This window comes from Pipistrellus kuhlii, unplaced genomic scaffold (genome assembly GCF_014108245.1).
Source record: "Pipistrellus kuhlii isolate mPipKuh1 unplaced genomic scaffold, mPipKuh1.p scaffold_m20_p_93, whole genome shotgun sequence".
NCBI lineage: Eukaryota > Metazoa > Chordata > Mammalia > Chiroptera > Vespertilionidae > Pipistrellus > Pipistrellus kuhlii.
Genome location: NW_023425599.1, coordinates 254,180 through 274,860, shown reverse-complemented (window position 1 = coordinate 274,860; position 20,681 = coordinate 254,180). Strand labels below are relative to the sequence as shown.

General features: G+C 55.9%; 1 pseudogene; it reads right to left on the bottom strand.

The window, feature by feature from the left end:
* Nucleotides 1-136: 136 nt before the first annotated feature.
* Nucleotides 137-20,232, bottom strand: LOC118714007 (annotated as a pseudogene).
* Between the last annotated feature and the right edge of the window lie 449 nt (nucleotides 20,233-20,681).

Sequence of the window (20,681 nt, the reverse complement as noted above, 5' to 3'; positions counted from 1 at the left end):
GACACTTGGTGCACCCCTTTGTGGATTGTGTGAACAGCCTTGTTGTAGTTAAGTCTTTTTCCCAGCAAGCGAGAGCTTTATGTAAAGGAACAGGTGACAATAACTGGTCCTAACAGAACAACGAATGCATGTTTTCCCTGTTGCTTAGCAAACCCCCAAAAGGACCTATTTAAATCCATCCATTGACAATTTGTTCAAAATCTTTTACAGCAATTGGGTCACGTTATTTGTGGACACTTGTTCAAAGTCACATGAAGAAGAAGACTTTGAAGAAGACTTTGTACAGATGCCCAGGATATAGCCATGTTAGAACCAGTGTCTGCGTATTTGAGGCTGTGCCACCTGGACTTCAGCCCCTCCGATGCCTTTCCCCAAGTAACCCTCAGAAACCCAGCCCGCCACAGCCCATGACTCTCAACAAGCACCCACAGCGCGGGGTCAGAGGTCAGTCAACAATGAGCGCATCGTAGTCTTGAATGACCACCCCCACAGACCAAATGGCGGTCAGGTACTCGTTCACACAGTTGGGACTGATGTAATTAAGGGAGTCGGGGGACTACGGGTCCCCAGTGGAGCTGGTGAAGTCCGCCCCCATGGTGAAGTTCAGCTGGCACCTGCCCATGATGTAGTCCAGGAAAGTGCACTTCACCGTGACCTCGCACTGCTTCATGCTGACGATGCCGGAGTTCTTGTAACTTTTCTTCTTCTGCCTCTTCTTCTCGTTGATGCACTCAAACTCAAGTGAGCTCCGGGAGGCCGCCTTCAGCTGCGTCATGGTGGTCTGGAACGCCCCGATGAGGTGGTGGGAGCCGTCGCTGTCATAGTCGTAGCACTCCACCTTAATAGTTTTATCCATATCTCCATAGCACAGGGAGTTCAGAGAGATTTTAAAAGGCCTCCACACAGGATTCAGGTTGTTTTTAATGACCTCTATTTGGTGCACCAGCAGCCAGGTTCTGTCCGACATCTGCTTGTGGAACTCCAAGTACGGGTCGGACTTGCCAAACAGGTCCTTTTTGTCCAGTTTTCTTGCTTCCATTTCAGACAAGACCACTCCGTTATTCTTTCTTTCTTCAGCGGAAATCGTGATGCTGCCCTTCCCGCCGGCTTGCCGTTCCTCAGCATCAGCAGGCGGCAGCTTCTTACTGAGCACGATCTGTCCCAGGGTGCACTCACATTCTCCCAGGAAGTCATCGTCGCCCAGCTCGATGGTCTTGTTGTCGATGTCATAGATCCCGAACTTCAGTTTCTGCACCCCCTCGAAGTGGTAGTCAGTGGTGAAGGTCTTGGAGAACGTGGGGTTCAGGCAGTTCTTAGTCCTCTCAGTGCGATCGCCTCAGACCACTGCTGCCTGCTCAAGTTCAGAAACAGCACGCACAGAGGGTCCGACTTGGACCCAATGTCTGTGTCAAGAAGGCTGTCACGGGACACGTTCAGCTCCACCTTCGTCACACACTGGGCGGCCATCTCTGGAGTGGGACGGAAATGCGTTTCTAAGGCTGCACTGAGACTTATTAATCCGGGGGGGCTCAGTGATTGAGTGTCAACCTACAGTCCAGCCAACATCAGGAAGCAAGTCTGCAGTCCGTGGCCCATGGCATCACCTGTAGTTAAGTCTTGATTGTTGTTGGTATCACTGGGAGGAACTGACCTTCAGGCCAATTGGCTGTGAGGATCAGCTGTGTCTGAGAGACAAGCTGGGAGACAACCTTATTCGACTAGACTTGGAAAATTGCAAAAAGCCTCTGTGTTCAGCTTGGATGGGATAGAGTTTCAAGGTGGAGCCTACAGCCTTGTCTTCCTGTCAGCCCCACCCTATGAGGTTCCTGAGTCTCAGTGTCCCTCAGTGTCCCCTCGGTACTCGCTGCAAGCACCTCTGAGGGAACGATGCCCTGGAGTTTTGCCCACTACCAGACAGTCTAGACTCTCCCTCAATGAATCTGGATTCCCAGATTCTCGCCTGGAACTGGGGTTGAGTGCAGTTGGAACTGGGGTTGGAAGTGGGGTTCAGTGCAGTCCGGAGCTTTTGTCTCCTTCCTGCTAGGGCAATCCAGCAGCACAGTCAACAGTCTGTCCTCTGTGTGCATTCATGTGCGCACCTCCAGAGCTCTGCCTTTCACTGCTCCCCTGAGTTTCCACCTTATAGCCCAGATTCCCTCCGTATGAGCCTGGGTCCCCAGGGTCTGGCCCGGAAATGGGGTTCAGTGCAGTCAGAACTGGGGTTCAGCCCAGTCCAGAGCTTTCATCTCCTTCTTGCTAGAGAATGCCAGCCAGGCACTCAGCTGCCCCCTCCTCTCCAACTTCATCGTCCCCACACATATGACATTGTTTCCATACCTCAGGCTTTTACAGCTCCTCTGGTATTCTCTTTCCTTCTAGATGTAGAATTTCCAGTCAATCAGCCTTCCTGTGGTTCTGGATGATGTCCGTTTTGTATTTTAGTTGTAGTTTTGAAATTGTTGTGCCAGGATGCAGTTAGATGTTTACTGTGCCGCAATCTAGGTTTCTCCCCCTGAGTGTTTCCTCCTTCCCTCTTTAATTCCCTTGGCCTGGTTCCTACTCCAGGCTGTTTACCAGCATCTGCAATGGTTCTGAGATTTGCCAAGAGAGACCATCTCTTATGCCCCAGACCGCCCAAAGGCCAAAGGGCATTTTCTCCTGCAGGAGGAGACAGAAACTGTGGAGCACAGGGGAATGAGGAGCAGAGAGGAGCAAGGAGCAGGGGGAACAGGGGAACCAGAGGGGGGGCAGGGAGCAGGGGGAGCAGGAGTAGCAGGGGGAACAGAAGGAGCAGGAGGAGCAGGAGGAGCAGAGGAAGAAGGGGGAGCAGGGGGAGAAGGGGGCGGGGAGCAGGGGGAGCAGGGGGAGTAGGAGGAGCAGGGGGAGCAGGAGGAGCAGGAGGAGTAGGAGGAGCAGGGGGAGCAGGAGAAGCAGGGGGAGCAGGAGGAGCAGGGGGAGCAGGAGGAGCAGGAGGATCAGGGGGAGCAGGGGGACCAGAGGGAGCAGGAGGAGCAGGAGGAGCAGGAGGAGCAGGGGGAGCAGGGGGAGCAGGAGGAGCAGGCAGAGTAGGAGGAGGAGTGGGAGAAGGGGGAGTAGGGGGGTGGGGAGAAGGAGCAGGGGTATCAGTGGGGGTGGGGACCAGGGGAAGAAAGGGGAGCAGGGGGAGCAGGAAGAGCAGGGGAGCAGGGGGAAAATGAGGAGCAGAGGCACCAGGGGGAGCAGGGGGAGCATGGGGAGCAGGAGGAGGAGGAGGAGCAGGGGGAGCAGAGAAAGCAGGAGGAGTAGGAGGAGCAAGGGGGTGAGGAGCAGGAGGAGCAAGAAGAGCAGGGGGAGCAAGAGGAAAAGGAGGATCAGGGGGAGCATGGGGAGCAGAAGGAGCAGGGGGAGCAGAGGGAGCAGGAGGGTCAGGGGGAGCAGGAGGAGCAGGAGGAGCAGGAGGAGAAGGGGAAGCAGGAGAAGCAGGGGGAGCAGGGGGAGTAGGAGGATCAGGGGGAGTAGGAGGATCAGGAGGATCAGGAGGAGCAGGGGGAACAGGAGGAGCAGGAGGAGCAGTAGGACCAGGGGTAGCAGTGGGAGCAGGGGGAGTAGGAGGAGCAGGGGGAGCAGGGGGAGCAGGAGGATCAGGAGGATCAGGAGGAGCAGGGGGAACAGGAGGAGCAGGAGGAGCAGTAGGACCAGGGGTAGCAGTGGGAGCAGGGGGAGTAGGAGGAGCAGTTGGAACAGGAGGAGTAGGGGGAGTAGGAGGAGCAGGCGGAGTAGGAGGAGCAGGGGAGCAGGGGGAGCAGGGGGAGAAGGAGGAGCAAGAGGAGCAGGGGGAGAAGGAGGAGCAGGGTCACCAGTGGGAGCAGGGGTGCAGGGGGAGGAAGAGGAGTAGGGGGAGCAGGAGGGTGAGGAGCAGGAGGAGCAGGGGAGAAGGGGGAGCAGGAGGAGCAGGGGGAGCAGGGGAAGAAGGAGGAGCAGGGGCACCAGGGGGAATAGGGGGATCAGGGGGAGCAGGAGGAGTAGGAGGAGCAGGGGGGTGAGGAGCAGGGGAACCAGGGGGAGCAGGAGGAAAAGGGGGAGAAGGGGGAGCAGGAGGAGCAGGAGGAGTAGGAGGAGCAAGGGGGTGAGGAGCAGAAGGAACAGGGGGAACAGGAGGAGCAGGGTTAGCAGGAGGAGCAGGGGAAGCTGGGGTAGCAGGAGGATCATGGGAGCAGTAGGAGCAGGGTGAGCAGAGGGATCAGGGGGAGTAAGAGGAGCAGGGGGACAAGGGGGAGCAGGAGGAGTAGGGGGAGTAGGAGGAGCAGGGGGAGCAGGGAGAGCAGGAGGAGCAGGAGGATCAGGGGAGCAAGGGGAGCAGAGGGTGCAGGAGGAGCAGGGAGAGCAGGGAGAGCAGTGGGAAAAGGAGGAGCATGGGCACCAGGGGGAGCAGGGGAGCAGGAGGAGTAGGAGGTGCATGGGATGAAGATCAGGGGGAGCAGGGGGATCAGTGGGATTAGGGGGAGTAGGAGGAGCAGGGGGAGCAGGGAGAGCAGGAGGAGTAGAAGGAGCAAGGGGGTGAGGAGCAGGAGGAGCAGGAGGAGCAGGGGGAGCAGGAGGAGCAGGAGGATCAGTGAGAGCAGGGGGAGCAGTGGGAGCAGGGGGAGCAGGAGGAGCAGGAGGAGTAGGAGGAGGAGTGGGAGAAGGAGCAGAAGGAGCAGAAGGGGTGCGGGGAGCAGGGTTAGCAGGAGAAAGAAGGGTATCAGTGGGGGTGTGGAGCAGGGGGAGAAAGGGGAGAAGGGGGAGCAGGAGGAGCAGGGGAGCAGGGGGAGCAGGAGGAGCCGGGGGAGCAGGGGGAGAAGGAGGAGCAGGGGGAGGAGGGGGACCAGTGGAGCAGGAGGAGCAGGGGAGCAGGAGGAGCAGGGGGTGTAGGAGGAGCAGGGGGAGCAGGAGGAGCAGGAGGAGCAGGGAAAGTAGAAGAAGCAGGCGGAGTAGGAGTAGGGGAGCAGGGAGATCAGGGGGAGCAGGGGGAGTATGAGGAGCAGGCGGAGTAGGAGGAGCAGGGGAGCAGGGGGAGCAGGATGAGCAGGGGGAGCAGGATGAGCAGGGGGCAGAGGAGGAGCAGGGACACCAGGGGGAGCAGCAGGAGCAGGAGGAGCAGGAGGAGCAGGGGGAGCAGGGGGAGCAGGAGGAGCAGGGGGAGCAGGGGGACCCGAGGGAGAAGGAGGAGCTGGGGGATCAGGAGGAAAAGGAGGAGCAGGGGCTCCAGGGGTAGCAGGAGGATCAGAGGGAGCAGGAGTAGCAGAGGGAGTAGGGGCAGAAGGAGGACCAGGAGGAGTAGGAGGAGCAGGGAGAGTAGGAATAGCAGGGTGAGTAGTAGGAGCAGCGGGAGTAGCAGGAGCAGGGGGAGCAGGAGGAGCAGGGGGAGAAGGGGGAGCAGGGGGAGCAGGGGGAGCAGGGGTTGTAGGAGGAGCAGGGGAGCAGGGGGAGCAGGGAGAGCAGGGGAGGTAGGAGGAGCAGGCGGAGTAAGAGAAGCAGGGGAGCAGGAGGAGCAGGGGGAGCAGTGGGAGCAGGAGGAGCAGGAGGAGCAGGGGAACAGGTGGAGAAGGAGGAGCAGGGGGAGCAGGGGGAGAAGGAGGAGCAGAGGCACCAGGGGGAGCAGGGGGAGCAGGGGGAGAAGATTAGCAGGGCATCAGGAGGAGCAGGGGGAGCAGGGGCAGAAGGAGGATCAGGTGGAACAAGGGCACCAGGTGGAGCAGGGGCACCAGGAGGAGAAGGAGGAGCAGGAGGAGCAGGGGGAGCAGGAGAAGCAGGGGGAGCAGGGGGAGCAGTAGAAACAGGGGGAGAAGGAGGAGCAAGGGGAGCAGAGGGAGAAGGAGGAGCAGGGGGAGCAGGGGGAGCAGGGGGAGAAGGATTAGCAGGAGCACCAGGGGGAGCATGGGGAGAAGGAGGAGCAGGGGGTGAAGGGGGAGAAGGAGCAGTAGGGGGAGTAGGAGGAGTAGGGGGAGTAAGAGTAGCAGGGGGAGTAGTAGGAGCAGGGGGAGCAGTTGAAGAAGGAGGAGCAAGGGGAGCAGGGGGAGAAGGAGGAGCAGGGGCAACAGGTAGAGCAGTGGGAGCAGGGGGAGAAGGAGGAGCAGGGGCACAAGTGGGAGCAGGGGAAGAAGGAGGAGCAGGGGGAGCAGTGGGAGCAGGAGGAGCAGGGGAGCAGGAGTAGCAGGGGGAGCAGGGGTAGAAGGAGGAGCAGGGGGAGTAGGAGGAGCAGGGGGAGCAGGAGAAACAGGGGGAGCAGGCGGAGCAGGGGGAGCAGTAGGAGCAGGGGGAGCAGGGGGAGTTGGAGGAGCAGGGAAGCAGGGGGAGCAGGGGGAGTAGTAGGAGCAGGCGGAGTAGGAGGAGCACGGGAGCAGGGGGAGCAGAGGGTGAGGAACAGGGGGAGTAGGAGGAGTCGGGGGAGCAGTGGGAGCAGGGGGAGCAGGAGGAGCAGGGGGAGCAGGGGGAGCAGGAGGAGCAGGGGGAGCAGGGGGAGCAGAGGAGCAGGGGAGTATGTCGGCTGTGAACAGGGGGAGCAGGAGAATCATGGGGAGCAAGAGGAGCAGGGGGATCAGAGGGAGCAGGGGGAGCAGGGGGACCTAGGATAGCAGGTGTATCACAGGGAGCAGTAGGAGCATGGGGAGCAGAGGGAGCAGGGGGAGCAGGAGGAGCAGGGGGAGTAGGAGGAGCATGTGAAGTAGTAGGAGCAGGGGGAACAGGACAAGCAGTGGGAGTACGGGGAGCAGGGAGAGTAGGGGAAGCAGGGGTGCTGGGAGCAGGGGGAGCAGGACAAGCAGGGCTAGTACGGGGAGCAGGGAGAGCAGGGGGAGCACGGGGAGCAGGAGGAGCTGGGGGAGTAGGAGGAGCAGGGAAGCAGAAGGAGCAGGAAAAGCAGGGGGAGTAGGATGAGCAGGTGGAATAGGGTGAGTAGGAGGAGCAGGGGGAGCAGGGGGGCTGGGAGCAGGGGCAGGGGGGTAGGGGGAGCAGGGGGCGGCTAGCAGGAAGCAGGGGGAGCAGGAGTAGCAGGGGGAGCAGTGGGTGCAGGGGGGCGGGTTGCAGGGGGAGCAGTAGATGGGGGTGGAGCAGGAGCTGTGCTCCCAGGCTTAGCTGAGGGCTATGGGGGCACAGACCGCACAGAAACTGTCTCATTGTGTCCTGAATGGGAAGATTATGGAGACACAAATGTCTTCCCTTTGCCCTCCCTCAGCTCATTTCAGACTGGCCAAGTCTTCTGTTTCCACTCTTGCTGTTGGCTGTGCTTGATCACCAACCACAGAGTCTCTGAAAGTGTCTCCTCCTGTGCAATGAGGTGAGCGGTCGTCCCTAAGGCCTGGGGCAGGATTCTTCCTGACAGAGGATGGACGAGCTGTGGGCACAGGATTGTCTCAGGAGCTGAGCCACATCTCCGACCTCACCCACTCGGTGCCCAGGGACCCGCCCACCAGCGTGACAGCCATCCTCTGCGGACACTGCCAGCTCAGGCCGCTGGGCGGTGCTCTCGGTGCCGTGGGGGGGGGGGGGGGGGGGGGGGCAGGACGCTGTCCTGGGGGGGGACGGGAGGCGGCTGGCCGGGCCACTTCACCCCCTCTCATTCATTCCTCACTGGCTTCCTGCATGGCAGTGCTCCTTCCGGAAGCCCATGGCTTCAAAGCTTTCTTTGTGAGACGTGCCGTGCCTTCTTTTGTAGGTACAAGTATCAGAAATAAAACTCATGAGTACTGGCACTTGCAAATGGCTTTTGAAACTGGAAAATGTCAAAGAAATATAAATCCTACTCTTCCGTGAGTGTCTGTTAGGAGCTTCCCAAGGCCGGGTCCCAGCGGAGCAGATCTGAGCCTGCTGGGAGGGCTGGGCTGGGAGCCGGGGGTGGGGAGGGGGCACATGCTGAGGCTGAGTCCTGAGGAGGCCCATGAGGAAGGGGTGGCCGTGCAGCCTCAGCAGCCGGACTCCCGGGAGCTGGTCGGGTGTCCTGACATCACACCCCTCTGCCATCGGCACTGGCAGCCGGAGCGTCGAACCGAGAACCTCCAGACTGCCCGGGGCCAAAGGGCGTGGGGTCCCTGCACAGCGGACCATGGCACCACAGAGCAGGCCCCTCCCACGGTGTTTTCCCAGGCCCAGGGCCCACCCCCTCTTTGGCTGTGCTTCTCCCCGGACACCCTCAGGCCAGCCTCGGAGTCTCCCTGTGGTCAGGGCCGGTCAGGGCCTCCGGTAGCTGCCCTGCCCGGAGGCAGACAGTGCCCATCTGCCCGTCTCCACTGCAGCCGCCTCAGCGGCCACCCTGCAGTCACGGCTGTGCCCACCGCTGCCGCCTTCCTCCCAGGCTGCTCGGCCCGAGTGTCTGAGGAATGGCCCAGGCCCACTGCCTGGAGCCCCGCCCGCTTCCCCGAGGAAGACCATATAGAGAGGCCAGCGGGCGGACCTGACGCTGGGGCTTTCAAAACTGCATCCACAGCTCCTACTGCATGCATCCCCCTGCTCTCCCCATTGGGCCTGCACCCCATCCCCTGCACCCCACCCCCCTGCACCCCATCCCCCTGCTCTCCCCATTGGGCCTGCACCCCATCCTTCTGTACCCCCATCCCCCTGCACCCCACCCCCTGCACCCCATCTCCATGCACCCCCATTCCCCTGCACCCCCATCCCCTTGTACCCCCATTTCCCTGTACCCCCATCCCCTGCACCCTACCCCCCTTCATTCCCATCCTCCTGCACCCCATCTCCCTGCACCCCCACCCCCATGTACCCCCATCCCCCTGCACTCTACCCCCCTACACCCCCATCTTCCTGTACCCCATCCCCCTGCACCTCCATTCCCCTGCACCCCTATCCCCCTGCACTCCCATCCCCCTTCACTCCCATCCCCCTGCACCCCCATCTCCCTACACTCCCATCCCTCTGTACCCCCATTCTCATCCCCCACACTCCCCGTCCACCCACCCCGCATTCTCCTCCCCTCCCCCTGCCCTCCCTGCTGCCCTCCCCTCCACCTCTGGTGTTTTCTGTGAGTAGAAGGCCGGTGCCCAGAAGCTCCTGGACTGTTATACCCTCTCCCTCTGCGTGGCCTCCCAGTGCCCCTGCCCCCCAAAGGCATGTGCAGCCAGTGCATGTGACTTCCCCTGCCCTGCCTCTGCGTCCTCACCACGCAGGCTGTGCCAGCTCAGCCCTGAGCAGGCCACACCGGGGCAGCCCTCCAGCTCTGCCCCCTGCCCCTGCCCCTGCCCCTGCCCCTGCCCGGGGGCTGTGTCTGCTGAGCCAGATGAGCAGCAGCCCGCAGCCTGTGAGTGTGTTCTCTCCTCTCCTCCCACCTGGGCACCTGGTAGGTGGCAGCCTGTCCTGGTCTGGCCGAGGAGCCGTTCGCTCAGGTTGGTGAAGTAGATACCTGTGTCATACAGAAATGGAAGCCCTGGCTGGTGTGGCACAGTGGATAGATCATCATCAGTCTCTGGACTGAAGGGTCCCAGGTTCAATTCCCGGTCAGGGCACATGCCTGGGCTGCGGGCTCCAACCCCAGTAGGAGTGTTTCTCTCTCTCTCCCTTCCTCTCTGAAATCAATATTTATATTGTCTCTCCCCTTCTCCTCCACTCTCTCTAAAAAAATCGATGGGAAAATATCCCCAGGTGAAGATTAACAACAAATATAAATAAATAAAAAGTAAAATATTCCCCACTAAATGAGAAGGATGCTAGTGTATCTGTCCATTGTGGCATTTCCAGATGTGTGGCTGTTGCTAGAAGGCAAGCTCTAAATGCACTGAGAGGCTCATAGGCCACTGTATGGACATAAACATCTCCGTCAAAATCCACCCAGCGCACCGTGAGCTCCCAGTCCTGGGCACGCTGCTGGAGTTCTGAGCCCCCCCCCTCAGGCACAGGGCGGCCCTCCTCGGGGCTGCACGAGGATTCAGTAAGGCAATGCCAGTAAAACACTGTCGGTATTCAGTAAGTATAAGTTATCAAGAATCACACTACAGTTTTTAACTTTTTTATGGGTATGTCACTATGTGTAATTTTTATTTTCCTCTTTCAGATTTCTAAGTTTTCCTGATTCTTTTGCAATGAGCATGCACATTACTTTTATGACCAGAGAAACGACCTGACAAATATTCTCTTTAAAAGAGAAGAAAATGATTGCAGTGAAATGCAACATGGTTTTGTGACTCCTCACCCCGCAAAGAAAGCCCAGTCAGGCCCAGAGACGGGTGTTTGCTGGTCAAGCACTCACAGGAGGGAAATGATGTCAATCTGGGTTCACAGCGGACAAGTGGCAAAATTTCAGGGGAAAGGAGCGCACACAGGGAGCTGGGCCCAGCCGGGGCTGCCAGTGAGCATCAGCCAGAACCCACTGGAGGCTGTGCCCTGCCCTCCCTGGCCTCCAGGTCAGAGCGACCGAGGGGAGCCTTCTGGGAAGTAGCCACAGCACTCCCTCCTCCGGGCTCCCTCCTCCCGGCTCCCTCCTCAGCTCCACAGGCCCCGGGGCCTGCTCCCGCCCCCGGGCAGCCCCCTCACAGGCCTGGCCGCCCCCTCCACCTCCTCTCTGGAAGAGGCCCCCGGGGCTGCCCAGGTGTCTCTTACTCACCCTGATCCTTGTCCAACACCCCCCTCCACTCCCCAAACTCAGCTTTGTCACTGGGGAGCAGGGATAGGAAGGGAGAGCTAGGGTTCGATGTGGGCGTCTCGCCGGGACAGTGTCCATTGTGAAGCCACGTCTGTGCTGCTCTGTGGGGAGGTGCCAGGCAGACAGGCAAGTAGACTGGGTGCAAAGCTGACAAGTATCTGGCTGGGATGCCAGGCTGAGAGGAAGAGAGGGCCTGGGAATGCGAAGCAAGGACAGACGGAGAGGAGAGGGGGCGAGAACAGCAGGGGCCGTGCTCAGCAGAGCAGTCCTGGGGGTCAAGGGGAAGCAGGAGGCGCCCTGCAGGCCGAAGAGAGCTCTGCCTGCTGCGGAGGCTTCTGTCCCAGAGACAGGGAGCCCCTCCTGTCTCCACAGCCAGCCTGTGCCCAGGCCCCTCAGCCACCCAGGCAGCCCTGAGCGGTCTCCGAGCAGACAGGGCGTTAGGACCGGGGACAGCAGTGGTCATGACTGCAGCCACCCTGACCACAGAGGGGGGTCTTCTGGAAACCGGAGGCGTTGGCGAGGGCGGGTTTTCAGAGGCTGCAGGACAGCCTGAGAGCTGTCCTGTTATTGGAGGAAAGGGGCTCCTGACCCCGCAGCCTGGGCGAGTGGGCGCGAGTCGGGGAGTAGCCAGGAGTAGCCGGGAGTAGCTGTGGAGCGTTACCGGGATTGCTGTGCGTTTGTCCTCCCCTCCTTCCAGGCTTGGATGAGCTCCCAGACCCATTCCCCAGAGCCCGAGTCCACGAACCCCTGCCAGGCTGGGCCTCCGCACGCTGATGAGCGGCCTGTGGTGTTCAGTCAGAGGCCTCCTGAGGTTGGAGAAGCCGCTTCCTGTCTCCCCGCCTCCACCGCAGGCCTGTGACCTCATCGGACAGGAAAGGGAATTGGCTGGGAATGAGTGGCTCTCCCCAGAGCCCGTGCACCCCTCCCTCCCCCCGCTGCGGCTGCAGGCCTGCCAGCCTCATGCTGCATGGAGAGCTCTCAGCTGAGAAGCTGGAGGTGACCGAACGCTGTGCTCCCGGTCTGTGGGTCTGGAGGCAGGGAGTGGCCCAGGGGCTGCGCCTGGGTTTGCGTCAGATGTGGTGGCCGAGGACGAGGACGTATTTCGGAAGATGGGCGGAGACGGCATCCAGGTGCTCAGACGGCCAGCTGGTGGGCTGTGCCCCTGAGGTCACAGAGCCCGTGGCGTGGTTGCTGGCTTCCGCAGACTGCGTGGTCCCAGAGATCGAGGCAGTGTGTCCTTCTGGCCCAGCCTCAGAAGTCTAGGCTGTCATTTCTGCAGCACCTGCAGGTTACAGAGGTCAGCTGGGAGGCCACCCACAGGCGTGACTCTCAAAACGTGAGTCGCACGGGCCGTGCGAGCCTGGCTGCACCCCAGGCTCCAGCGAGGCTGACCACGTGCGAGCCCCAGAGCTACTGTCCTCTTCTTTCTGTGTGGACATGAAGTTGCCACTTCCTTTCTTTTTTGTTTATCCTCACCTGAGGATATTTTCCCGTTGATTTCTAGAGAGAGGGTGAAAGGAAGGGAGGGGAGAGAGAGAGAGAGAGAGAGAGAGAGAGAAAGAGAGAGAGAGAGAGGCATTGACGTGAGAGAGACACATAGATTGGTTGCTGCCCGCATGAGCCCTGACTAGGGCTGGGAACTGCAACTGAAGTACATGCCCTTGCCCAGGAATTGAACCCAAGACCCATTAGTGTGTGGGCCAACACTAACCACTGAGCTCCGGCCAGGGCAAAGGCCAATTTTCAGTTGTGAATTACAATGATGATCTCACTTGACATTTGTGCCTCAGTTTCATCATCTTCCAGGTGCTATTGCTGTGTCGTGCTGCAGACGAGGAAGGGAAGGCTCAGCGAGAGCAGACTACTTGTCCAATGTCCCCACAGTAGAAAGTTCTGGAAGGCTGGGATCTAAACTTGGGTGCAGTAGCTCCCAGGCTATCAGACCATCCTGCCACCACGCCTCCAAGACAACACATGCCTCCTTTTGTTCTAGGGTAAGTGAGAATTGGAAACAGTTGTAGCATGAAAAAGGCAGTCTCATCTTCGTGTTAAAAAATAACTTACTACACAGGGGGCTCGTGCTCAGTATGGAAAAGCTACTAAATAAAAATACATTTTTAAAAAGAAGGAAAGACATAGCCCACAGTCCTGCCACCCAGATCCACCTGCTGATCTGAAAGCAATTCCCCTAAGAACAAGGACTGGTTTTAAACCCATGATGTCAGCGGCATCTCCAGGGCCAGCCCTGAAGGAACCTCAACCCCGGTCTTGGCCTGGGGGAGGGTGTGGGGCAGGAGCTGTGTGTGCGCAGACTGTGCATGTGCTCCTGTGCACACACGTGTGCGTGCCTGTGGCTTTTCTGCCCAGACCTAAGGCCGGCCCATGAGCAAGTAGCGAGTGCAGAGAGCTCATGACAAGCCAATGAGCGTGTTTCTTTAAGGGGCAGAACTGTCAGCTTCGGGGCAGGCTCTGGGGAGGGAAGGTTGATGAGTTTCACCCAATCCGGGGCCTGCTGCCGGGCCCTCTTCATCATTCCCCTTGAATATGGAAGAGCTTGCTCATGAAGGCTCCCTGGCCCCTTCCCAACCAGGCCAGCCCTGAGCCAGGGCCTGCCCTGCTGCCTGCAGGAGTAACAGCCCACCTGCCTGGAACTGACCACAGGGCTGGTGCACGCCGGGGGCTGCAGGGCCTCTGCATTGTATCCAGAGGGAACCAGCCCCACTCGAGGGATCCGTGTCCGAGTGGCAGCACCTTCCATGTGACTGGCCTGTAACTCAGGCCCCGCGGTCAGCGTGCCACCTGGGAGTAGGGCCAGGCCCGGCTTCTCTCCAGGAACCTGAGGTGCTCCCTGTGCCCGCATAGGGCTGGAGGGCGAGCGCTCTGCTCCGGAGGGGCCCGGAGCGGCATGGCATCCCAGGACCCAAATGTCAGGTCCTCTGACTTCAGCGGTGAGTGTTGTTGGCCCCCGTCCTCACCTGTGAAGTGAGACCGATAGAACGATAGTTGCAGTGCTGTGCTGCTTAACTGAGGGCCTAGCACACCTTCCGCGCCTAAGAACACACTTTTCCCTCTGGGAATGTCTGTCTTACCCTGGACCGTCTGGAAGCTCTGCTCACCACACAGCAGCCAGAGGAGCTCACCGGTGAATCCTGCCCACAGGGCCTCCTGCCGGCAGCCCCTGTGTGCCTCACCCAGACCTCTCCCAGACGAGCAGGGCCGTGGTCAGCAAACTATGGCTCTCGAGCCCTTGCGGCTCTTTGGTCCCTTGAGTGTCACTCTTCCACAAAATACCATGGCCTGGGAGAGTCTGTTTTGAAGAAGTGGCGTGAGAAGAAATTTAAGTTTAAAAAATGTGGCTCTCCAAAGAAATTTCAATCGTTGTGCTGTTGATGTTTGGCTCTGTTGACTGGTGAGTTTGCTGACCACTGGCCTAGGAGAGCTGAAGGACACCTGTAGGTGCTGAGACCAGTGGTTCCACCCAGAAGTCCTGGGAGCTCACACCCGCGGAGTCAGGGCTCAGAGGAGGCTGCCTGAGGGAGGACAGCAGCCTTTCTCCTGCTGGTGGCAGCAGACAGCACTCTCCGCTGTGGACCGGGGACTGAAGCTGAACCCAAGAAGACCAAGGCCTCAGAGACCACCCGAGGGTCTGGCAGGGTGGGTCAAGGGGGCCTCTGGGAATGCTGGCCAGACTCTTGCTGGACCCTTGTCGCCCTCTGGGCATCTTTCTGTGGACCTGGCTCTTCTGTCACTATGGCAACCTCTGGGGCTGCTGGCCAGTCTCTTGCTGGACCCTTGTCGCCCTCTGGGCATCTTTCTGTGGACCTGGCCTCTTTCACTATGGCAACTTCTTTTTTCATTAAAACTTACCGATTCCCACAGGGATTCTAAAACTAATTGCTTTGGCCGAAACCTGTTTGGCTCAGTGGATAGAGCATCGGCCTGTGGACTAAAAGGTCCCAGGTTTGATTCTGGTCAAGGGCATGTACCTTGATTTTCGAAAGACTGTGGCTTCCATCTAAAGAACAGACTACACAGATGGCTAATAGCCCTGTGAGAGATGCTCAGCATCCCTCATCATTAGTGATGCAGACAAACACAGGGAGATATGCCCTCACCCCACCACATCACACCATCAGAGGAAAAAGAAGACAGAAAATAACAGCGGTGGTGACAGTGCAGAGCATCTGCAGGCCCGCGCTGGCACCATTGGTGGGAATATAAAATGGTGCAGCGGCTGTGGGAACAATATGGCGGGTCCCCCAAAATAAAAATAGAACTTACAGCAGCCCCAGGCCTGGGTATATATTCAAAAGCATTAGAAGCAGGATCTTGCAAAGATATTTGCATATCTGTGCCCACAGCCGCATTATTCACAACACGCAAGGGATGGAAGCACCCAGATGCCCGGTAGCAGATGGACGGGGGAAGGAGATGGTCCACACACCACGGGGCGTCATTCAGCTTTAACGGCTGCGGAAACCCCACCTGCACTGTGGATGAGCCTGAAGACATCACATGGTGTGAAATAATCCAGGAATAAAACAAGAATAGATAATGTCAGACTCCACTTACGTGACATTCCTAGAGCAGTCAGATAAAAAGAGTAGGTGGTGGCTGCCGGGGCTGGGGGAGGGTGCAGAGGTGCTCAGTGAGAGTAGAGTACTGGCTTGCAAGTTGAACGCTCTGTGAGTGCACACACCACGGGCACGTGCACGGAGACCTGGGAGGAAGTTAAAAGGAGGAAGCTGGGCTCCACACAGGCCCCTCTCCTGCACTCACTCCGCTGCTCGCGGGTCTGGCTCTTCCCAGTAGCTCACTCAACGTGGAGGCGGACTTTCTGAGGCTGCCAGCAGGTGACAAACTTGGAAGTATATCTTCAGCCCCAAAATCAACCAAGCCCCGTCAGTGCAGCTGCAGCTGGGTAGCCTCATGAGAGACCTTGGACTAGAGGACTCAGCTAGCTGCATTTGACTGCTGACTCCTGGAAGGCTGTCGTTTTAAGCTGCTACATTTGGGGTAATTTGTTATGCAGCAATAGGTAACTGGTAAACATTAATTAAATTTTACTCTGTCAGTCAGATTGCAATGGAGACCCACCAGGGCTCAGCTACAACGCTTTTCAGGACATAAAAGTATAAGGACATTGTGGTACGCCACCTAAAGACTCCCCAAAATGTCCATATCCTAATCCCTGCAACCTGTGAATATGTTCTGTCACCTGGGAAAAGGGACTTTGCAGATGTAGTTAAGATTACAAACTTTAAAGAAGAGAGATTAGCTGGGTGATGCATCTGGGCCCAAACCCAATCACATGAACCCTAAAAGCACAGAACAGGAGAGATGCCAAGGGTGAGAGGAAACCCATCACTGTGGGTGGGTGTGTGAGCATGAGGGGGATGCAGGTGCCTCGGGAGGGGAGAGCAGCAGCAGCAGCAGCTGGGGAGGAGCCTGGGACTAGGTCTACATCTGTGAGGAACTGAATTCAGCCCAAACTGGACTGAGCTTGGAAACTCAACCCAGAAGTCTCTAGAAAGGAACACAGCCTGGTGACTCCTTGATTTTGGCCTTATGGAAACCAGAGCAGCAAAGCCAGTCCAGCCACCAGGACTTGAGTTCTAAAGGGTGAGCTAATGTGTGGGCTACTTCAGGACACCAAGCTTGGGGTCATTTGTCACGTAGCAACAGAAAACACGTATTTCTCTGATGATACCTGCTGGCTTCCAGTCCTGTCCTCCCAGGTGTCATGGCTGCACACTGGGGGCACTGGTAGGGATAGCGATGCCTTGATCACTTCCCACTGACACAGTCGCCAAGGTCTCCGTGCCTCCCTGTGCTGCGCGCTGAGTTCCAGGCCGTGTTTCCCAGACTCCCCGAAAGGCCTCCTGCCTGGGCTAGGGACCCGGAGTGCGTGGGCGGGTGGGCTGGCCTGAGGCTGCTAGCCGGTGCTCCCCACGAGGCCCGCTCCGTGCCTCACCACACACTGCTCTGTGCCCCAGAGAAGGCCCACCATGCAACTCCTGTACAGGCAACATGCACATTCCTCAAACGTAAGACCCAATCACAGTTGTAACTTTGCTGAGTTCAGCTTAGAGCTTTGCCAATGGCAGCATAATGTTGCTAACAAAGTACAGCCAGCACAGGGCATGCACGTGGGGGCTGGGTGGAAGTAGTGGTGTTTATGGTTTTTTAAGATATTTTGAATGGACACTGTGTTTGGGTTGTTGACCACCTTCTGCACAACTGGGTGAAGCTTCCGTCTGTGTTCCCACGCTGGGCGAAGTGCGTGCCCCAAGTGCCCACGGCTTGGGCAGGCAGCTGCCTTCCCCACAAAGAAGCTTGTGGGAAGCTCCCTGGTGAAGAGCCTGGAGAGCCTAAAGAACCCAGCCTGCTCTTCTGTCTTATCGACAAGTTTAGACATTTCATTTCCCAAAGTGTGTTTTTTCGGGGACGCGCCATAAAGCCTGCCGTCACGCAGCATGGCGGTGCTCTGAGGAAAGGCAGGCACCCCTATGTTCCTGGGTGTGTTTAAATGACCACAACTGCCAAGCAATTGTTTGGATTAAAAAACCAAAATAGTTAACAGGAGGAACCAAGATGCTGGCATAGGTAAACATATAAACTGCTACCTTGCACAACAGTATCAAAACTACAACTAAAAGACAAAATGGACACCATCCAGAAACACAGAAAGATGGCTGAGTGGAAATTCTGCAACTAGAAGGAAAGAGAAAAGCACATTGAGACTCAAAGGAGCTGCAAAAGCTGAGGTATGGAGACGCGAGAGCAGAGAGCGTGTGTGGCTGAGTATGCGGCTGGCCTTCTAAAGTGGGAGGGAGACAGAAGCTCCTGACTGTGCTGAACTTCCAGTTTTGGGTGTATTTCTGGGAACCCAGACTCATTTGGAGAGAAACTGGACTGTCTAGCAGTGGGCGAAACTCGAGGGCAGCTTTCTCTCAGAGGCGTTTACAGTGATTACCACAGGACACTGAGACATAGGGACCTCGTAGGACAGGGCTGACGGGAAGCCAAGGATGTCTGCTCTGCTCTGGGATGTTGCCACATCCAAGCTGAGCACAGAAGCTTTTTAAATTTTGCAAATCTTGTCTCAAAAGGGTGTCTCCAGCACAGAAGGTCTCCTGGAATAGACACAGCTGATCCTCACAGCCAATTGGCCTGGAGGTCAGTTCCTCCCAGTGATACCAACAACAATCAAAACTTAACTACAACAAAGCTGTGCACACAGTCCACAAAGGGGTGCACCAAGAGTGTCCACCTCAGGTAACTGGGGAGGCTGAGCCACTGGGCCCTATAGGACACCTAGCAGACAAAGCTATCTACCAACTCAGGAATGCAGCGAAAATGCGGAGACAAAGAAACAGATCACAAATGAAACAAAATGGAGGAAAGCAAATGACTGGATATAGAGTTCAAAACCACAATTATAAGAATTTCCTAGAAAAGGCCGATAAATTTAACGAGACCCTTGAGGATATGAAAAAGGACCAACTAGAAATTAAACATACACTGAATGAAATAAAAAATATTATACAGAGACCTAATAGCAGACTAGAGGACCGCAAGAATCAAGTCAAAGATTTGAAATACAAAAAAGCAAAAGCACCCAAAGGGGAAAGCAAAAAGAAAAAAAGACCATGATGACTGGTACCATGGATCTGTCTCTTACCCAGAGCTGGGCCCACCCTGGAGAAGAAACCCAGGTTCCCGAAGATATGTGATCAGTGCTGGGGCCCCGCCAGCAGGAGAGGGGATCCTAAGGCTGGAGCTGGATGTGGAGGACACGGGGGCATAGGATACTAAGGAGACAGAACTGAACCTCACATCATCCTTCTTGGCCCCAGAGGATGGCTGGTAGCGAGAGATGGGTAAGATTCCTCAGGGAAGGAACAACCTAAGACAGGCACAGTCACAGAGGGGCCATCAGGAGAGAACTTGGGGGTCAACTGAAGTGGGGCACAGACTCTCACTCCCCCAACTTTTCAGGGGCCTAAACCCTCACCCTTGCTGAGGGAGTCTCTTGCCCCCCATGGCTGCTTAACTTACCATGCCCAGCTCAAATCAGGACCCAGGTAACAGACAGAGACTTGGCCGACAGCAGCTGCCCTCTCACTACAATAAGATTTGTTTGAGATATCTTATACCCATGGTGTGGGGAAGTGGGTTTTTAATATCTAAATCCAACCTACCACCAGGAATGCTCAGGGCCTACTCAAGAAGGCAAGTAATCCTTTCCACTAATATTTACTCAGTAAAATAAGATTGTTTTAGAGTTTAGGGTCCCAGAAGAAGAGAGAGAGCAAGGTACCGAAAACATACTGAAAGAAATAGTGACAGAAAACTTCCCCCACCTGCTGAAAGAATTAGACTTACAAGTCCCGGAAGCACACAGGACCCCAAACAAAAGGAATCCAAAGAGGACCACACCAAGACAAATCATAATTAAAATTCCAAGAGCAAAAGACAAAGAGAGAATATTAAAAGCAGCAAGAGAGAAACAGGTAGTTACCTATAAATGAGCACCCATACGATTGTCATCTGATTTCTCAACAGAAACCATGCAGGCTAGACGGTAATGGCAGGAAATATTCAAGGTGATGAATAGCAAGAACCGACAGCCAAAAATACTCTACCCAGCAAAGCTATCACTCAGAATCGAAGGCCAGATAAAGAGCTTCACTAATAAAAAATAAAAAATAAAAAATAAAAAATAAAAAGCTAAAGGAGCTCATCATCACCAAACCAGAATTATTTGAATTGCTGAAGGGGGTTCTTTTGGAAGAGAAAGAAAATAAAGATAAAAATTATGAACAACAGCCGAGACCGGTTTGGCTCATTGCATAGAGCGTCAGCTTGGGGACTGAAGGGTCCCAGGTTCGATTCCGGTCAAGGGCATGTACCTTGGTTGCGGGCATATCCCCAGTAGGGGGTGTGCAAGAGGCAGCTGATCGATGACTCTCTCTCATCAATGTTTCTAACTCTCTATCTCTCTTCCTTCCTCTCTGTACAAAATCAATAAAATATATTTTTAAAAAAATTATGAACAACAAATACATAACTATCAACAAGTGAATCTAAAAACCAAGAGAATTAAAAAAAAATCTGATGAACATTATTAACTGATGAATATAATAGAATCATAGGTATGGAAGAGGAGTGAACTGATGATTCTCAGGAAAAGAGGTGCGGGTGTGGGAAGAGACTGAACATAAACTGTGCACCTATGGATGAGGACAATGGGGGTGGGGAAAGGGCAGAGGGTGGGGTGGGAACCTGGTGGAGGGGGGGAAAAATGAGGAACTTTTGTAATAATATGAACAATAAAGGTTTATTAAAAAAAAAAGAAGAAGAAGAAGAAGAAGAAAAGAAAAAGAAAAAAAAGAAAAGAAAAAAGAATCCAAAAAATTGAAGACAGTGTAAGGAGCTTCTGGTACAACCACAAGCATACCAACAGCTGAATTATGGGGGTGCCAGAAAAAGAGAGCAAGATACTGAAAACTTATTTGAAGAAATAATGACTGAAAATTTCCCCCACCTGGTGAAAGAAATAGACTCATGTCCAGGAAACACACAGAACCCTAAACAAAAGGAATCCAAAGAGGCCCACACCAAGACACATCATAATCAAATTGCCAAGAGCAAAAGAGAAAGAGAGAATATTAAAAGCAGCAAGAGAAAAGCAGTTTTCTCTACAAGGGAGCACCCATACAACTGTCAGCTGATTTCTCAACAAAAACTATGCAGGCCAGACGGGAGTGGCAAGAAATAGTCAAAGTGATGAATAGCAAGAACCTACAACCAAGATTACTCTATCCAGCAAATCTATCATTCATAATTGAAGGTCAGCTAAAGAGCTTCACAGATAAGAAAAATCTAAAGGAGTTCATCACCACCAAACCAGTATTAAATGAAATGCTGAAAGGTATTCTCTAAGAAGAGGAAAAAGAAGAAAAAGGTAAAGATAAAAATTATGAACAAATACATATCTATCAACACGTGAATCTAAAAATCAAGTGAATAGCCGAAACTGGTTTGGCTCAGTGGATAGAACATCGGCCTGCGG